Here is a 19,835-nt window from a genome sequence, read left to right as displayed (position 1 = left end):
GTTGGTAATAATGAACAACTGAGTTATAGAATTTTATAAGCCTGCCCAGTTTTAAGTTATAAAATGGTCCTGGGGCAGGCAAGATCTACATTTATCTGCATCCAGTCTTTGTGTTAAACATTAGAGTTGAAGTGAAGATTTTATTAAACTTTGAGACTTTCATCATCATGAATACATTTGGAGAGAAAACTGTAACAATAAACCATAATATCATAAACCAGAGCAACAGATAAGCTGCGTATTTGCATAATAATGCAATTTTTTGTAAAAAAAAAAACAACAACAACAAAACTACAATTCAAATAATTATAATTTATATCAAGACACATATGTAAATCCTTAATATGCAATTCATGATATGATGCGTTTGTATTGGCACTTGAACTTCAAAATCAAACAGAACATAGTATACCGGTTTGGTTTGTCAGGTGTTTCTTGCTTATGCTAATGTAATTCAGGGCATGTGTCATTTCTTCAAAACAGACTGATTAGGGTTTAATGAACCTTGATTGACTTACAAAGTTGACAACTGCCTTCGGCAATTTTAAGAAATGTTTTAGCCACTGACGTATGGTTAATGCACATGACCTTTTTTATTTTAAGTAACTAACTTTACGTCAAACAAATGTTCTTTTTTCTAAATCATCTTCACTAAATATGACTTTTGGTTAAAAAGTAAAACACTAAAGTTAGAGAATGATAGAATAGTTCAGGCAGATGGAATAATAACAAGAGCTGTCACAGGAGACAGCGCGCTTGACTATTTCGATCTTGGAGGGTGAAACTGGGCACAGCTGAGGAAGCTTGAGCTGTCACTGGAGTGTTTAATAACTCCAATGTGGATGAAGATATTGGACAATAACTTAAGTATGTGTCAAATGTATTTAGTAATAACTATTTACTATTTTATACACAGCACTGCTTAAATACACAAAACATGTTAAAGTAACACTTAATAGCTGAATTAAATTATTAGAAAGCAGCAATCCATCCTACTCTGATACAAGCACTTGTTGGAAATACATTGAAGCGTTTACTAATATTCTATTAAAAATGAGTAAATACTGACTAAAATTGAAACAGGGTCACTGCTATTTCCGCGCATCAACCATGTCGGCAATATGCACAACTAGGTTTGGTACTGATCACTCCTGTGAAGTTTCGTCGAAATCCGGCCAGCAGTTTGACCTGTGAAAGCCGGACAATTTTTTCCGTTTTTTTGATCTGGTGGCCATTTTTTGCAGCGAAGCAGAACGTGCCAGCGGTATGCACAACTAGGCTTGGTACTGATCACTCCTGTGAAGTTTCTTCAAAATCCAGCCAGCAGTTTGACCTGTGAAAGCCGGACAAGATTTTTCTATTTTTAGCTCTGGCGGCCATTTTGTGCAGCGAAGCGGAACGTACCAACAACATGCACAACTAGGCTTGGTACTGATCACTTATGTGATGTTTTGTCCAAATTCAGCAAGCAGTTTGACCTGTGTAAGCAGGACAAGATTTTTCTATTTTTAGCTCTGGCGGCCATTTTGTGCAGCGAAGCAGAAAGTACCGGCAATATGCACAACTAGGCTTGGTACTGATCATTCCTGTGAAGTTTCGTCAAAATCCAGCCAGCAGTTTGACCTGTGAAAGCCAGACAAGAGTTTTCTATTTTTAACTCTGGCGGTCATTTTGGGCAGCGAAGAGGAACGTGCCAGCGAAATGCACAACTAGGCTTGGTACTGATCACTGCTATGAAGTTTCGTCGAGGCTTGGTACTGATCATTCTTGTGATGTTTCGTCGAAATCCAGCCAGCATATTGACCTGTGAAAGCCGGACAATATTTTTCTATTTTGAGCTCTGGCGGCCATTTTGTGCAGCGAAGCGGAACATGCCGGCGATATGCACAACTAGGCTTGGTACTGATCACTGCTATGAAGTTTCGTCGAAATCCGGCCTGCAGTTTGACCTGTGAATGCCGGACAAGCTTAATGCGGATGGTCGGATGGACATACGGACAGACGGACGGACGGACGCACGGATGGACGGCAAAGGCAAAAATAATATGTCTCCCCCATGCATGGGGAGACATAATAAAACCTATAAGATAGCCTGGTATCATACAAAACAGGTAGTAAAATGTGACCTCTGGGATGTTTACATGGGTCTCATAAGATTTGACCTAGTAATCTTGTTTACTTCATTAGATCCCCTCCCCCTAACTTGACACATTTCATGAAGATCAGTTTGAAAAACAGGAGGACCATAGCCCTATATCGCTCACCTGAATTAAGTTGCTTGCTTGAACAGTTTAAAGTTTCTACTAGATAAATAAAGGCAGATAATGTGTCTTTGTTGTTGTTGTTTTTTTGAGTGTTTTTTTGGGGGGGGGGGGGGGGGGGTGGGGGCGTACGTTGAGGTGGGGTAAGACATTGGGGAAATGATTTGATACGACAATATCAAACGTAAAGATTTTTAAAGTTTCCACTACATATATAAGGGGTAAAGTGACCATACCCCTGGTGGCAATGCTTTTTGATGAAACAGAATAATTTCTACAATCTTGGTAAAAGGTCACCCAAGAAACATTTGTGTAATATTATTTTAAAATTGGGCAAGCTGCTTCTGACAAGAATATTTTCAAAGTTTCCGATATATACATACGAGAAAAAGTGGCCACACTCCCGGAAGCTATGTTTTTGACGAAACAAAATACTTTGACCGATTTTGGTTGAGGGTCACACAAGGACCATTTGTGTGAAATTATTTCAAAATTGGGCCAGCAGTTTCATACAAGAATATTTTTTAAGTTTTCACTATATACATATCAAGGAAAAGTGACCACACCCCCTGTTGGCCATGCGTTTTACAAATCTTAATAATTTAAACAATCTTGGTAGATGGTCACACAAGGACCATTTTTGTGAAACTATTTCAAAATAGGGCAAGCAGATTCATACAAGAATTTGTTTTTAAGTTCCACTATATATATATAGGGAAAATAGACCAAGCCTACTGGCAGCCATGTTTTTTGAGGAATCGGAATAATTTGAACAATCTTGGTAGATGAGATCACAAGAGGACCATTTGTGTGAATTTATTTCAAAATCGGACCAGCAGTTTCATACACGAAGATTTTTAAAGTTTCTATTATATACATATAGGAAAAGTGACTACACCTGGTGGCAATGGTTTTTGATGAATTGTAATAATTTAAACAACCTTGGTTACATAAGGACCATTTGTGCAAAAGTATTTTGAAATTGGACCAGCGGTTTAAAAAATGTTGTTAGAAAAGTTTTCTATTTTTAGCTCTTGCGGTCCCTATATGCAACAAAGCGGAACGGTTTGAACAATTTTGAAAGAGGACCACCCAAGGAACATCCAGGCAAAGTTTCATCAACTTCCATCCAATGGTTTCAGAGGAGATGTTGTTTAAGAAAAGTGTGGACGGACGGACGACGGACGGATGCCGGTCGGTGAGCGATCACAATAGCTCACCCTTAGCACTTTGTGTCACGTGAGCTGAAAACAAATAACCTCTGGACTGTTTACAAGATTCCATGATTTGACGAACTGGCAAAACTCACCCAGTTTTAAACCTGCTATCGATTTTATCAAGACACACATTTTAGCAGTTTCATATTGATCAGATACAGATAATTGTGGCCTCTGGAATGTTAAAAGGGTTTTCTATAATTTGACCAAGTGACCTACTTTTGAAATAAGATGACCCAACCTTTATGACCCACTACCATAATTTACCTAGATTTTAGAGAAACAAACATTCTGACCATGTTTCATGAACATCGGATGTAGCCTTTAGATGACAGTTAATAAAAATATTTCTAAGACTTTTACCTCTGATGACCCAGATTCTCACTTTATCAATATTCCATAAAAATTGAGATTCCCACTAAGTTGTTATGGACACTGGAGAATCACTACAGCCTAACTCGAGTCTTTAGCCCTCATCATGCTGGGCACGATTGCTTCTGCCTTTGTGACCAGTGTAGATCATGATCAGCCAAATTCATTCAATATCTTTTTAGTTAGCACCCCTTTTAACAGATAATGGTAAGTCCAAATTGAAAGAAGGGCAAGTTCATTATAGAAAATTAGCAGGGTATGTTAGTGTTCGAATGAGATAAAACTAACAGCTTTACATAGTATTACAGATAACAACATTTATCTACAAAGAAATAATAATGTGTCTTTCAAATGAAGATTATCAATGTTAGTCCCTTTGTTTGTTTAACATGGGTTAAATAACACTTCAACAGTATGACAATAAAATAACCTGAGTTCTAGTTTTTTGTCTTTGTTTTTGTTGGGTTTAACGGCTCACCAACAAAATAATTGGTCAGATGTCGACTTACCAGCTTTTTCTTGGTAGAGGAAGACCCTAGGTGTCGTTCTATGCGTAATTTTCACACAGGCCGGCACCTGGGTAGAATCACTGACCTTCCGTAAGCCATGTGGATGGCTTCCTCACATGAAGAATTTAAGTGTTTCAAGTTCAAGTTACTGAAAACTTCTATATATTGATGAGCAAAAGGTCGAGGACAACTGACCTATGAGCGAAAGGTCGAGGATAATTGACCTATGAGCAAAAGGTCGAGGACAATTGACTTATGAGCAAAAGGTCGAGGACAATTGACTTATGAGCAAAAGGTCAAGGAAAATTGACCTCAGAAATATGTTCTTCTGTAAAATCATTCTGAAGAACAATCTGCCTCCTCTGAAAAGTTAAGCTCTTTTATGAATATAACATAATGATCTGGTATCTGTCAATGATATTTATATAATATTGTTCTATATATACAATATTTTTTCTTTTCGTTCGTTATATACATGTATTTAGTATGTTATAACACAACTTTTGGATTAAAGTTGCATATACAAAAATCTACAGTTGTTGACTGCCTATAACATCTATAAATATCAGATACTGTATAATCTTAAATTCAAAAACAATTCATTTTTAAATTCATGGGAAAATATATAAGAAATCATCATACAGAAGGGAAGTAATTCTGAAAAAAATACACCAACAAGTATTTTTAATTGGGTCGATATGACACAAGAGCTTATATCAAAATATTTTACAGATTGGACAGGAAAAGATCAAAGCTGACATTTGACGGTCAAGTGTGATCTGGACCTTTGAGCTAGGGGTCCGGGTTTTACACATGATATGTTGTCTTATCATAGCAAATATTTGTGCCAAGTAGTATTAAAATCCCTCGAAGAATGACACAGATATGAATCGGACACGAAATTGAGGTTGGACGAACGGAATGATGGATGGAAAAGCTCAATCCTATAGTCCCCGAAACTGGTTTTCAACTGGTTGGGGACTTATAAAAAAAGTTCTGACTAACTAACTACAAAAATGATATGCACTGAATTTAAATGAATTATGCAATAACTTTACGGTGAGATATGAATTATTGCTTTACCGTTATTCCTTTATCAGGAATAGATGGTCCAAAAGCAGCAGCCTGGTCACATATTGAGAGCCATTATTTGTTTTCTGCAAAACCAAGAAGTACTTATTTTATTGTATTTTGACAAACATATCAACTCATAATAGTCATTTAATACATTTAATACTCAAGTAATAACAAGAGGGTCATGATGACCCTATATTGCTCACCTGTTAAACTCAGCTTTTGAAGCATCAAGATAAACATTCTGACCAGGTTTCATGAAGTGTAAACAAGCTTTTCCTTTGATTTGAGTGGTGACCTAGTTTTTGACCCCACATGACCCAGTTTCAAACTTGGCCTAGGAATCATCAAGATAAACATTCTGACAATGTTCCATGAAGACAGGATCATAAATGTGGCCTCAAGAATGTTAACAAGCTTTTCATTTGAATTGACCCGGTAACCTAGTTTTTGACCCCTTATAACCCAGTTTTGAACTTGGCACTGGAATCATCAAGATAAACATTCTGACCAAGTTTCATGAGGATAGGGTGATAAATGTGCCCACTAGGGTTTTAAAAAGCTTTTCCTTTGATTTGACCTGGTGACCTAGTTTTTGAACCCACATGTCCCAGTTTCTAACTTGGCCTAGATCATCAAGATAAACATTCTGTGCACGTTTGTATCAAATCAAAACAAAAATGTAACCTCCATATGACTGAAAGGGCCAAAATGGAAAATGTTGCCCATTTCAAGGGCAGTACCTCTAGAACTCATGATGGATCTAGCCGGTTTTCGGAGGGAACTGAGATCTTATTGTGACTTAAGTGACTTAAGTTGTGAATAAGTGTGGTTAAAATCGAATGTAAAATGTCACTTCTATCGTGTTCACAATGTAAAAATTAACAAATTGTGGCTCTTTCAGGGGTCAATCAGGGGCCGTAACTCCGAAACCTATGATTGGATCTGACGGATTCATCATGGAATCCAAGATCCATTGTTGTTAAAGATATTTTGCAAGCTGCGAAAGCCAAAATAGTAAATTTTACTCTGGAACCCATGGGATCTGGCCAGTTTTCGAAAGGAACCGAGATTTTATGCCAATACAAGTTGTGTGCAAGTGATTAAAACTGATTGCAAAATGTGGTCTCTATCGTGCTCACAAGAAATTGTGGACGGACGTTCACAAAAGCTCACCTTGTCACTACACGACAGGTGAGCTAAAAACTGGAAGATGAGCTGCTATCTATTTATCCTTCTCAAAAACTCAAGACTTTTATATTTAAATCTATTTTGATGCGCTTTCTGCCTTAGACTTACCACAACAACATTGGCTTTCACAACAGCATATAACATCACCACAAGGCCATAAACTTTCAGCAAACATGTTGTCATTTTGCTTGATAAACATCAAATACCTAAAACAGATAAAATACTTGTTCCATAGTTTCACTGGCTTTGCATAGTTAAACTCAATTTTCAACCATGTTTCTATAAATATCTTCTTTCAGATATAAAATATGCGATACCACTTTGGGCTACTCAATTTGAACAAGGCCAACAAATTCCCTCTTTGGTGTATTCAAACATATCCTAATTTTCAATTAGTTCTGTTTTAAAACATTCCAATCCCATACACAAACGCTGTAAAAACATTTGTTTTGCCCGCCACCAGATAAACAGATGTTAATGTGTAACGTCACGGCGATAGGGGATCTGCAAAATGCAGACCACAAAGAATATACTAGGTACTGGAAAATGCATACCACGTACTAGATTCATCATAATTATATTTAACAATTAGAGAGAACAAATTATTTATTGTTTATTTTCAAAATATGTGAAAATGTAATTAAAATATAGTTTAATGTTCTGCTGTTATAAAGAATTAATATTAAGGCGATAACTGAAAAAAAAAGAAGGTAAGTAATGAACATATTTATTTATTTCAGTCTCATGACTCTACAAAGACTTTTATATTTAAACCTATTTTGATGCGCTTTCTGTTTTAAACTTATCTCAGTAACCACTTGTGGGAATGGATTGAAACTTCACACACTTATTCACTGTGATAAACTGACTTACACTGCACAGGTTCCATAACTCTATTTTGCTTTTTTACAAAATTATTTCCCTTTTTCGACTTAGAATTTTTTGGTTAAGGTTTTGCATGTAAGCTGGTATCTCAGTACTCACTAATTGGAATGGATTGAAACTTCACACACTTGTTCACTGTCATGATCTGACATGCACAAAGCAGGTCCCATAACTTTATTTTGCTTTTTTTCAAAATTATGCCCCTTTATCGACTTAGAAATTTTTGGTTAAGGTTTTGTATGTAAGCTGGTATCTCGGTAACCACTTGTGGGAATGGATTGAAACTTCACACACTTATTCACTGTGATAAACTGACTTACATTGCACAGGTTCCATAACTCTATTTTGCTTTTTTACAAAATTATGCCCCTTTTTCGACTTAGAATTTTTTGGTTAAGGTTTTGTATGTAAGCTGGTATCTCAGTACTCACTAATTGGAATGGATTGAAACTTCACAAACTTGTTCACTGTCATGATCTGATGTGAAATGCAAAGGGTCAATAACTCAACTTTGCATTTTACAAAATTATGCCCCTTTTTCGACTTAGGAGTTTTTGGTTAAATTCCTAGTATGTAAGCTGGTATCTTAGTACCCACTAATGGGAATGGATTGAAACTTCACACACTTGTCCACTATCATTAGCTGATAAGCACTATGCAGGTTCCATAACCCTATTTTGCTTTTTTACTAAATTATGTCCCTTTTCGACTTTCGTATTCATTCAATCGACAAGGCTGTTGAATAGTCGAGCGTTGCTGTCCTCCGACAGCTCTTGTTTTTCAGATGTTGTACAACTACAGGACTTTCAATCTCAGTCAAGTTGTGGCGTCAGTTGCACGAATGGTAACTGTAATTCAAACTGGTCACTGGAAAAAGTGCCGCTGTGTGGGAATCAATTGTAGTTTCTCCGGTTTGTATTTCATATGTTTTTACAGCAATGTAGAGTTTGAAAAATTCTGCGGGCAAAGTAGAACACTTAATTCATACCTTACATAGACAGCTAGGAGCTGTTTTTGCCCGAAAGTTCAGCTGTGTTACACAGTGTAAGAATTTATGCAGGGTAAATGGTGCTGCCATGGTGTTGGAGATTTATGCACATAATTTTGCGCTTAATGTCTATAAGTTCTGTAAGATTTAGGTATGATTATACATGACATATCTAAGTAGGAGAACAGTCTATTCTTATATTTAAACAATAATAAAAACCAGTAAGAGGGACAACAGGTCAAAGGCAACAGTTGAATATGAATGATTTTAATTTCTTATATTCGCCACAATTACTAGGCTGCTTAAAACTGGCAAGATGACAGCTACAGGATTTTTTATAACCACAGTGTAATGATATGAAAACTATCAGTATTTAGTTTTCAGTTATAAAATGAAACAACTGTCCTACATCAAATACTGTTTCAGATATAAAAAAGTCATGAGGTTTTTGTGAAAAAATATAATGATTAGATAATCTTTAAAAATTTTGAAATTTATGCACTATAATTATGTCCTTGATGTAACAATTTTTATGACTTAAAAGTAACACTGGCATTACCTCAGGTACCAAGTGTGACATATTTTACCTAAATTTTAGATAATATAATCTTAACAGCTACATATGCAACCAGGTAATTATGAATCATATAATTATATGATAAAATAAAGATTGATAAAAAGTAAAATAACCAAATAAAATACAGTTTGTAAATAATGGTTATAGTACTGAAAAGTATCAAATGTTGAGGATCTGTATGTTGTGTGTATGAATGTTATTAGCTCGACTATTTGAAGAATAACTAGAGCTATCCTACTCATTACGGCATATAGAAATGAAAAATTAAAAATCTTCTTTTCTGAAAGAATGTGACCTACTAATCTACTTTTTTAATACTTTAGCATCAAATTGCCATAAATTTGAAACATTTCGCTCATATTACTCAGGTGAGTGATTCAGGGTCGTCAACAAATTTTACAAAGGTTATTTTGCAACCAAAATGGTTCAAAAGAAATAACTCGACTGTCAGAAAAAAACAACACTTTTTAGCTCGGACTATTTGAAGAATAGGGGAGCTAACCTACTCGCCCTGGCGTCGGCATGAGAGTGAGCGTGTGCGTGAGCGTGAGCTTCACACAAATGTTAAAGTTTGCATACCAACCCAAATATTTTCAAAGTCCATTGAGATATTGGTTTGATATTTTGCATACTTGTTTACCATCATGACCCCAGTCTGTAAAAAGGAGGAGGCAACTCTATCAAGCATTTTGACTGAATTATGGCCCCTTTTCGACTTAGAATGAATGTTAAAGTTTGCGTACCACCCCAAATATTTTCAAAGTCCATTTAGATATTGCTTTGATATTTTGCATACTTGTTAACCATCATGACCCCAGTCTGTAAAAAGGAGGAGGCAACTCTATCAAGCATTATGACTGAATTATGGCCACTTTTCGACTTAGAATAAATGTTAAAGTTTGCGCACCACCCAAAATATTTTCAAAGTCCATTGAGATATTGCTTTGATATTTTGCATACTTGTTTACCATTATGACCCCAGTCTGTAAAAAGGAAGAGGCAACTCTATCAAGCATTTTGACTGAATTATGGCCCCTTTTCGACTTAGAATATGCTTATTGTAATGTAATAGTTTTACTCATAGCTTATATTATACTATCAAGCACTGAAAATAGTTGAGCGCGCTGTCCATTGACAGCTCTTGTTTATTACTGTTGTTGTACTTCTGTTTTTAATGTCATTTGTTGGCTTGTGTTTTCAGGAAAAGATGTTACAGCCAGTGTATGAAGACTGAACTTTTGGTACGGTCACAGGTGCTCTTGCAAAGACTGATGGCTTGGCAGCATAAACTGTTCTTTGGTTAATTGGGCCTGATAATAATTTGTGTTATGTTTTCAGCTTTTTATACGCCCGTCTCTGGAAGAGCGGGGCGTATTATGTGAACACCCGTGGCGGTCGGCGTCCAAATGCATGTCCACTCTCTAAGTCAAATAGTTTTCATCCGATCTTCACCAGACTTGGTGACAATGTTTGTGGGCATATTATCTTGGCCAAGATAGATAACCAGCAAGTTTGCCCCAGGCACTCTTGGTTTTTGGCCCTTGAATTACTCGAAAAACTGCAAATTTAGCCTTTTCCGCTCTCTAAGTCCAACAGTTTTCATCCGATCTTCAATAAACTTGCAGATAATGTTTGTGGGCATAATATCTAGGCCAAGTTTGATAAAAAGCAAAATCGCCCCAGGCACTCTTGAGTTATGACAAGAACACCCGTGGCGGTCGGCGTCCAAATGCCTGTCCACTCTCTAAGTCAAACAGTTTTCATCTGATCTTCACCAAACTTGGTGACAATGTTTGTGTGCATAACATCTTGGCCAAGGTCGATAACCTGTAAGAGTACAAGATGACGTAACTTCACGCTGCTAAACCGCTAGACTGCTAACACCACGCAGCATTGTCATGAAAGTTGATCAGAATGTTTATCTTGATGATCCTTTATGTCAAGTTCAAACCTGAGTCATGTGGGGTCAAAAACTAGTTCAGGTGCTCAAATTACAAGTTTATTCAAATCATGACCCCTGGGGTCACATAGATAAAGTACCAGGTAGTAGTAAACTTAAAATCTTCTTCTACCACAGGGCACAGACCTTACATATATTGCATTTATCATATTTAACAGGTGAACAATACAGGGTCATCATGACCCTCTTGTTGGGAATATTTTAAGTATCGATCGTATGGGACAGCACAGCAGAACATATAATGGTCAGGTAGATTAATCTTAAAGATGTTCGTTTATCAAATATTTCTGTGTTTTGAAGATACACTCCTAAACCTTAATCAATAAGCATTTATCTGTTTGTTAACATTATCAGTGTGATAAGAAATAGCTTCAAACATTTTATTTCACTGTATTTTAGCTGAATTAAATGAAAACTTAACAGTTTCATGACTGTGTAATGAAGGATGTTTAGGTCACTACTTGGCTGTTTTCAATGAAAATTTTGTTAAATTTACAAAATGCAGCAATGATATGGAACAATGCCTGTAAATTTTTTATTTCAATAGGTTATATGGGTAATGTCTTTAAACAGAAGCATGCTGTTGTGGAGTGAAAGTGCACAAACCATTGATAACCCTTTGAAGAATCAGTACCAGGTAATGAGCAAATCAAAACAATAGTCTAAATGTTTCAGTGAAAAACAATATAATGAATTATAGTGCAGACTGTCAGTCTGAACTCAGGGTTAAAACTATCTGGCTAGTAAAAGGCCTTGCTGAATGCTCAATTTTCTTTTGGCAAATTACATTCTACAATTAATCTTTTTAGCTCGACTATTCAAAGAATAGGTAGAGCTGTTGCACTTACCCATGCGTAAGCCAGTATCACAGTACCCATCAAGGGAATGGATTGAAATTCACACAAGTTTACTGTGATGATCTGACATGAAGTGCACAGGTTCTATAACTCTACTTTGTATTTTTCAAAATATTATGCCCTATTCCAGCTTTGCAGTTTCTTGGGGTTTTAGCTCGACTATTCAAAGAATAGTCTAGCTATTCTACTCACCCTGGCGTCGGCGTCACACCTTGATTAAGTTTTTGCATGCAAGTACATACAGCCATCAATTAAAGGCATATAGCTTTGAAACTTATTTTTTCTTTTTCTAGGTCAATTACCAACCTCTCTGGGTCAAGTCCCATAACTCTGACATGTATTTTGAGCACATTATGCCCCCTTTTGGACTTAGAAAATTTTGGTTAAAGTTTTACATGCAAGTTACTATCTCCAAAACTAATGCAGATATTGATTTGAAACTTCACATGTGTCTTCGGGGTTATAAAAGTAGTTGATAGCAGCAAGTCCCATAACTCTGACCTTCATTTTGGCCAAATTATGCCCCCTTCTGGACTTAGAAAATTCTGGATGAAGTTTTGCGTGCAAGTACATACAGCTATTTCTAAAAGGCATATAGATTCGAAACTTCTTTTTTCTTTTTCTAGATCAATTACCAACCTCACTTGGTCAAGTCCCATAACTCTGACATGTATTATGAGCAAATTATGCCCCCTTTTAGACTTAGAAAATTTTGGTTAAAGTTTTACATGCAAGTTAGTATCTCCAAAACTAATGCAGATATTGATTTGAAACTTCACATGTGTCTTTGGGGTTATAAAACTAGTTGATAGCAGCAAAACCCATAACTCTGACCTTCATTTTGGTCAAATTATGCCCCCTTTTGGACTAAGCAAATTCTGGTTAAAGTTTTGCGTGCAAGTACATACAGGTATTACTAAAAGGCATATAGATTTGAAACTTACGTTTTCTTTTTCTAGATCAATTACTAACCTCACTGGATCAAGTCCCATAACTCTTACATGTATTTTCAGAAAATTATTCCCCTTTTTAGACTTAGTAAATCCTGGTTAAAGATTTGCGTGCAAGTACATACAGCAATTACTAAAAGGCATATAGATTTGAAACTTTTTTTTCTTTTACTAGATCAATTACCAACCTCACTGGGTCAAGTCCCATAACTCTGGCATGTATTTTGGGCAAATTATGCCCCCTTTTGGACTTTGAAAATTCTGGTTAAAGTTTTACATGCGAGTTTCCATCTCCAAAACTAATGCAGATATTGAATTGAAACTTCACATGTGCCTTCGGGGTTATAAAACTAGTTGATAGCAGCAAGTCCCATAACTGATATGCATTTTGGTCAAATTATGCCCCCTTTTGAACTTAAAACTCTTTTGATATTTAACCTTTTTGGGTAATATTTTCCTGCTTCTGGGACAATATTTCGAATAGTCGAGCTTGGCTGTCTTACGGACAGCTCTTGTTGTATGTAAACTAGTCTCTTAGTACCCACTAGTTGGAATCATGGATTGAAACTTAACACAAATTTCCATTTGTTATAAGCTGATATGCATTGCACAGGTTCCATAACCCTGTTTTGCAATTTTACAAAATGTTGCCTCTTTTTCGATTTCAATATTCAATTGACAAGATTGTTGAATACTAGTAGTCGAGCGATCCTGTCCTCCGACAGCTTTTGTTAAGGTTAGGTCTTTTCTTTGCTGTGATATGAATGCATTGTCAGCTTGTGTATGCAATAGAGACTGTATTTTTCATTTGATCTTCATGAAATTTGGTCAGAATGATAGCCTTGATGAAATTAAGGTCAGATTCGGATGTAGGTCATCTTGGCTCAAAAACTAGGTCACTAGGTTAAATTGAAGAAAATACTTGTTTACACTTGAGAGACAACATTTTTGGTCCAATTCTAATGAAAATTAATCAGAATATTTGTTTCCATGAAATCACTAAGTCAAACATGTTTACACTGTTATGATATGTTTCTCAGGAGAGCGACCTTGGCCCTCTTTTAAGCTCACCTGTCACATAGTGACAAGGTGAGCTTTTGTGATCACCCTTCGTCCGTCGTCCGTGCGTCAACAATTTCTTGTTTGCACGATATTGGTTTCATTTATGATTTTATTTTAACCAAACTTGCACACAACTTGTATCACCATAAGATCTCGGTTCTTGCCTTGAACTGGCCAGATCCCATTATGGGTTCCAGAGTTATGGCCCCTGAAATTGCCAAAATCAGCTATTTTGACCTTGTCTGCACAATAGCAGCTTTATTTATGATTTGATTTTTACCAAACTGGCACACAACTTGTATCACCATAAGATCTTGGTTCCTTTCTTGAACTGGCCAGATTCCATTATGGGTTCCAGAGTTATTGCCCCTGAAAGGGCCAAAATTAGCTATTTTGACCTTGTCTGCACAATAGCAGCTTTATTTATGATTTGATTTTTACCAAACTGGCACACAACTTGTATCACCATAAGATCTTGGTTCCTTTCTTGAACTGGCGAAATTCCATTATGGGTTCCAGAGTTATTGCCTCTGAAAGGGCCAGAATTAGCTATTTTGACCTTGTCTGCACAATAGCAGCTTCATTTATGATTTTATTTTAACCAAACTTGCACACAACTTGTATCGCTATAATATCTTGGTTCCTTTCTTGTACTGGCTAGATTCCATTATGGGTTCCAGAGTTATGGCCCCTGAAGGGGCCAGAATTAGCTATTTTGACCTTTTCTGCGCAATAGCAGCTTCATTTATGATTTAAATTTAATCAAACTTGCACAAAACTTGTGTTGCCATAAGATCTCAGTTCCATTGTTGAACTGGCCAGATCCCCTAATGGGTTCCAGAGTTTTGGCCCCTGAAAGGACCAAAATTAGCTATTTTGACCTTGTCTGCACAATAGCGACTTCATTTATGATTTGATTTTGACCAAACTTGCACACAACTTGTATCACTACAAGATCTTGGTTTCTTTTTCAAACTGGCTAGATTCCATCATGGGTTCCAGAGTTATGGCCCCTTAAAGGTCCACAATTGGCTATTTTGGCTTTTGCAGCCATATAGAGACTTCATTTATGGTTTTATTTGATACAAACTTCCAAAATATCTTCAACAACAATAAATCTTGGATTCCATGACAAATCAGGTCCAGTCGTAGTTTCCAGAGTTATTTTATATCTGATTACTCCCCTGATTGTAGTCAAAATGGATTTATATCAGTAAGTACTTAAGACTTATTTGAAATTTCATTATTGTTATTAGTTGGACTGAGCCAATGAGGGTAGATAACTATGGACTGATTTTATGTCAAATTACCTCCCTTTATTTCAAATTAAAATTGGTATATCTCCGTAACTAATGAAGATACTGATCTGGAATTTCATTTATGTCAACAGATTTATTTGGCAGATCCTTCTTTTGTTCCCTTACAATAATTTTCTTTTTGATTACTACCCTTTTGCATTACTATACATAGCTTATTTTTAGTAACTTTTTTATTATTGGCCGTAGGGAAAACCCGAGACCACTTTTCTGTGGTACAACGTGGATGGTACTTCCAATTTTTCGGTGTATTTTGACATATCTGTACCTTGTAAGAATTTTGTTTTTCCGTTTGGTTAAATTTCTTATTTTGTTGTTCCTGTCCTTGCACTGAGATATTTTTTCTGAGGACCTTCTTGTCCTCAAGTGCAATGATAACAGGTGAGCGATATAGGGCCATCATGGCCCTCTTGTTTTAAGTCTTTTAATTGGTGTAACTGTCAGGTTTACATTTTTTAGTTAACATTGTTACATGAACAATACCTGAAATTTACCTTGTTTTCATCCTTTGCATTAATTTTGCAACACCATTTGAGAATGATTTTACTAGTATATGGTATATGATATATCTTAACTAACATCACTTATTCCATTTTCCTCTTTTTATAATACAGGTGTGGCAAGAAGTTTGAAATCAAAGTCACAAGAAGTTGTTTGATGATGGAAGTATCTGTGATCATTTAGTATTTCCAGTGGTTCAGAGGAACAGATTACACTCAGTTAAAACTAAATGTGATATTTATCTATTTGTGAATGAACGAGGACTTAATGAGGATAAAATGTTAAGAAGACAAACCTGATGCGGCAACAATTTTGTGACAGTATCAGTGTAATATTTAAACATGTACAACTGTTTTTCATTATAAATGCAGTAAAAGGTTATACAATGTTAAAACTGCTTTACACTTTTTATGCGAGGGAATATGTTGTATATGGTCACTATAGATGTTTTTCCATTTGATGAAATAATATTGTGGGTGAACCGGTGAAGAATATATTGACCAAATCTGTCATGTTGACCATAATGTTCCGTGCAACCTTTATTGTACAAAATGTAGATTTGTTATAGCACCAAATAATAGTGAGATTGGAAGGCCAGTGTGCAAACCACTGAGCTATCCGCCCACCACCATTAGATATATTAAGGCAAAAATCGTCATCTCGGCGCAAAAACTGTATGCATGTTTGTGCTTCTTTACTTCAATGAGCCCACATTTGGCGCTGAGGTGACATTATAATTAAAAAAAAAACCCTAATACCTTCTCATCGGTAACACTACTTATTTACGTTGCTTACAGTTAAGCATGATAAAAAATATGGAATAAAAATCTTGATAAAATTTATTGTACTTACGTTTTCCAAGTCTGAATAAACCATACCACAGAAAACTGTATTCATTAGATGTAAATTGGTTTCTTCCGACATCCCTGCCTAAGTGCCTGTAGCGAACATGTCCCGTTTAACATTTATTGCTAGCATGGTAGAATCCAAAAGGCTGAGTGCTGGGATATCAGAGTATTAAGAATAACGATAACTCACAACATGGTTTTGTTAAAGTCGGGGAAGCGACCCAGGGCTGTGATTTGGGAAAAAAATAGCTCGGTATTATGTTAAACCCAATTATTAAAAAAAAATCCAAAACTAAAGCAATCCCCATACGTCAACCAAGTATTGAAATATACCTCCTATTGAAAATTAGCTGTTCAGGAATGTCTAACACAGATCCTGACATTAGCCTTTCAAGAATATATCTGATCCAGAACCGGAGGTTATTCGTTTGAGACTGTCTATCCCAAACAGTCTGGTTAATCAATTCAGATCATGCGTGTTAGTCATTTTGGAACATCTAACCCAGACAGGTGGGTTAGTCATCCCAGAACGTCTAATTCAGACAGGCGGGTTAGTCATTCCTGAACGTCTAACTCAGACAGGCGGGTTAGTCATTCCAGAACGTCTAACTTAGACAGGCGATTTAGTCATTCCGGAACGTCTAACTTAGTCATTCCTGAACGTCTAACTCAAAACAGAAGGATTAGTCATTCCAGAACGTCTAACTTAGTCATTCCTGAACGTCTAACAAAATGCAACGACAGATGCCCCATTAGCGGTGCTCACTCCTGTGATTAAGACCGACAGAGTTATCTAAATTACCAGATGCGGAGAAGCGGTAAGTAAAGGACGACTTGGTATATCCTTAGAGCAATACTGATTCATGAAATTGAACTGTAAACACTAAGCAGTTGGTTTTGTTTCCAGTCAGCCCTCGACACTATAGGCAATAGGAAAGCAGTTTTACCACGGAATCTTGTTAGTTATTACGGAAGATAGGGGAGACATTTCTGTTCTCTTTATTAGTGTAATTATATAAGAAATACCAATTATAGGCTGTTCAAAACACAAAACGCCTGAAGTCTAGATTTAATAATAAGTCCAGACTTAAATAATATGCTGTTACAACAACATTGGCTTTCACAACAGCATATAACATAACCACAAGGTCATAAACTTTCAGCAAACATGTTGTCATTTTGCTTGATTAACATCACATACCTAAAATAGACAAAATAGTTGTTCAATAATTTCACTGGCTTTGCATAGTTAAACTCATTTTTAACAATGTTTCTATACATTTCTTCTTTCAGATATAAAATATGCGATACCACTTTGGGCTACTCAATTTGAACAGGGCCAACTAATTCCCTCTTCGGTGTATTCAAACATATCCTAATTTTTAATTAGTTCTGTTTAAAACTGGATAATTATCATCTTATTTTTTTTTCTAATTTACAAAATCAAAGGGTGTTGATAGCGCAACACCAACCAGATCGCTTCTCATATTCCTTGGACAAGAAAAGTGTATTGAAATACTCAACTTTTTCAGTTGTTTTCATTTCTTTATGCATTGATAGCACAGCTACTGGCACTGCAAAGCTGAGCTGACAGTGTCGCACTGCTGTTGGACTTGTGAAAAGAAAACAGTCAAATCATTCTTTAAAATAGTCTACCATATACTGATGAGTGGCATTGTATGGACTAAGCGCCGTAAGCGGTGTTTGGATTTCTTCCATAGAACTGCACACGGTACTTAATAGCGCCAGTGTTCCATACAAACAAGCGCCGAATTAATTTCTTTAGTAGAATAAAAAATGTAATTACATAAATTTCAATGTGGAAAGAATCACATCTCACAGGCCAAAACTGAAATGATTTTATAAAACACATATTTTTACACACATTTGACATTATGGTTCCCAGTGGCCCAAAGGATAGAGATTGATTGCACAATTAAGAGGTCTGGAGTCATATCCCCAACAAAGGCAGATACATGTTTTCTTCTTTTTTTAACCAGTTTTAAATTTTAACTGTATGAATACTGTAAAATGTTATAATAGAAATCACTGATGTGTTGATTTGTCAACTGTTTTGTTTCGATGTCGGGTACATGTGTTGTAGTACCGATGTTCTGTCTGAATTTTTTATAAAGATTTTAGGGGCTTAAAATGAAAGGCTTGGGAAAGCATATGTTACTCTTCTCCCCTCTACAGTCTTTCGCATACATAGCAACTACATGCATCTTAAAAATATAATCCCAGTGAATAACTTTTTTAAAATCTAAAACTAGCTCAGCAAAAAATAAATCAAGCTCTCATGCTATGTGCACTCAAAGTTAAAAAACGAAATTCCATAAAAGTACTTCACAGTCCTTTTTAAATAACAAACAGTGTATTGCACTGGTACTGAATTAAATACATGTCATCAGCAGTGACATCACACAGAATAAACATGTTTCTTTGATCCAGCTAGTGTGGGCACACATTAAAAGAAAAAGTTCCCAAATTCTGATGCAGGAGTCAAAAATCTGTCTGAATTTCAGGTAAGTAATTTTAGTCACAGAAAGTGTCAGCTATATGTTTCTAAGGTCTGGGTTTAAAAAAATACAAGTAAAATAATTTAAATTATGCGGATTTAAGAAAATTACCCAAGGAAAGATACCTTTTGAGAAGTCAAAAGAGAATGTATAAGTTAATGTTATATAAATCCCTACTGCTTACTTTATCAACAATCAGTTTACAAAACAAAAGTGTCAAAGACCATAATCGCCTTTGCACTTCTCGGTATCTAACGTAGGCCAAGCTTGAATTATGCCATGTGTATTCGATTTGAAGTGGGGAGCTCCGAAGTGCCTATTTTGCTCAAGTTGACCCCTAGTTCAAGCCCTGTCTTAAGATTCATTACAAAATAACATGCTTAATAAATATCAATTTTCCGAAAAATTTACTTTTTAGGACATCAATATTGAAACAGGTCTGCAAAATTAATGTATGCCTAGAACAGAGTTGCCTATTACTGTATGTGCAACAAAACACAAACACTGACTGCATATTAACAACAAGAGCTGTCCGTAAGACAGCGCGCTCCACTATTCGGCGATTTGACAGTAAAATGAATTTATGTCTCAATAAGAGGCCTCTACTTTTAAAGGAAGATACACCAAGATATAAAAAGACCCTACCACTCATAGGGGTTAAAGGTCAAGTATGGAAGGGGTACTGACATTCTTTATTTTAATGGAATTAAATTATATCAGAAAAAAAAACAGTCCAAGAAACTACATG

The 19,835-nt window shown here is 36.0% G+C and overlaps 1 long non-coding RNA gene across 1 annotated transcript; it reads left to right on the top strand.

The window, feature by feature from the left end:
• The first annotated feature begins 8,287 nt into the window (after window positions 1-8,287).
• LOC123555326 (uncharacterized) lies at window positions 8,288-16,560 on the top strand. Its single transcript, XR_006687236.2, has 4 exons — window positions 8,288-8,420; window positions 10,276-10,373; window positions 11,582-11,671; window positions 15,834-16,560. It is a non-coding gene; the product is annotated as an uncharacterized LOC123555326 (long non-coding RNA).
• The last annotated feature ends 3,275 nt before the right edge of the window (window positions 16,561-19,835 follow it).

This window comes from Mercenaria mercenaria, chromosome 7, assembly GCF_021730395.1.
Source record: "Mercenaria mercenaria strain notata chromosome 7, MADL_Memer_1, whole genome shotgun sequence".
Taxonomy (NCBI): Eukaryota; Metazoa; Mollusca; class Bivalvia; order Venerida; family Veneridae; genus Mercenaria; species Mercenaria mercenaria.
Note: the sequence above shows the minus strand (reverse complement) of the source record. Positions and strands in the feature narration are given on the sequence as shown.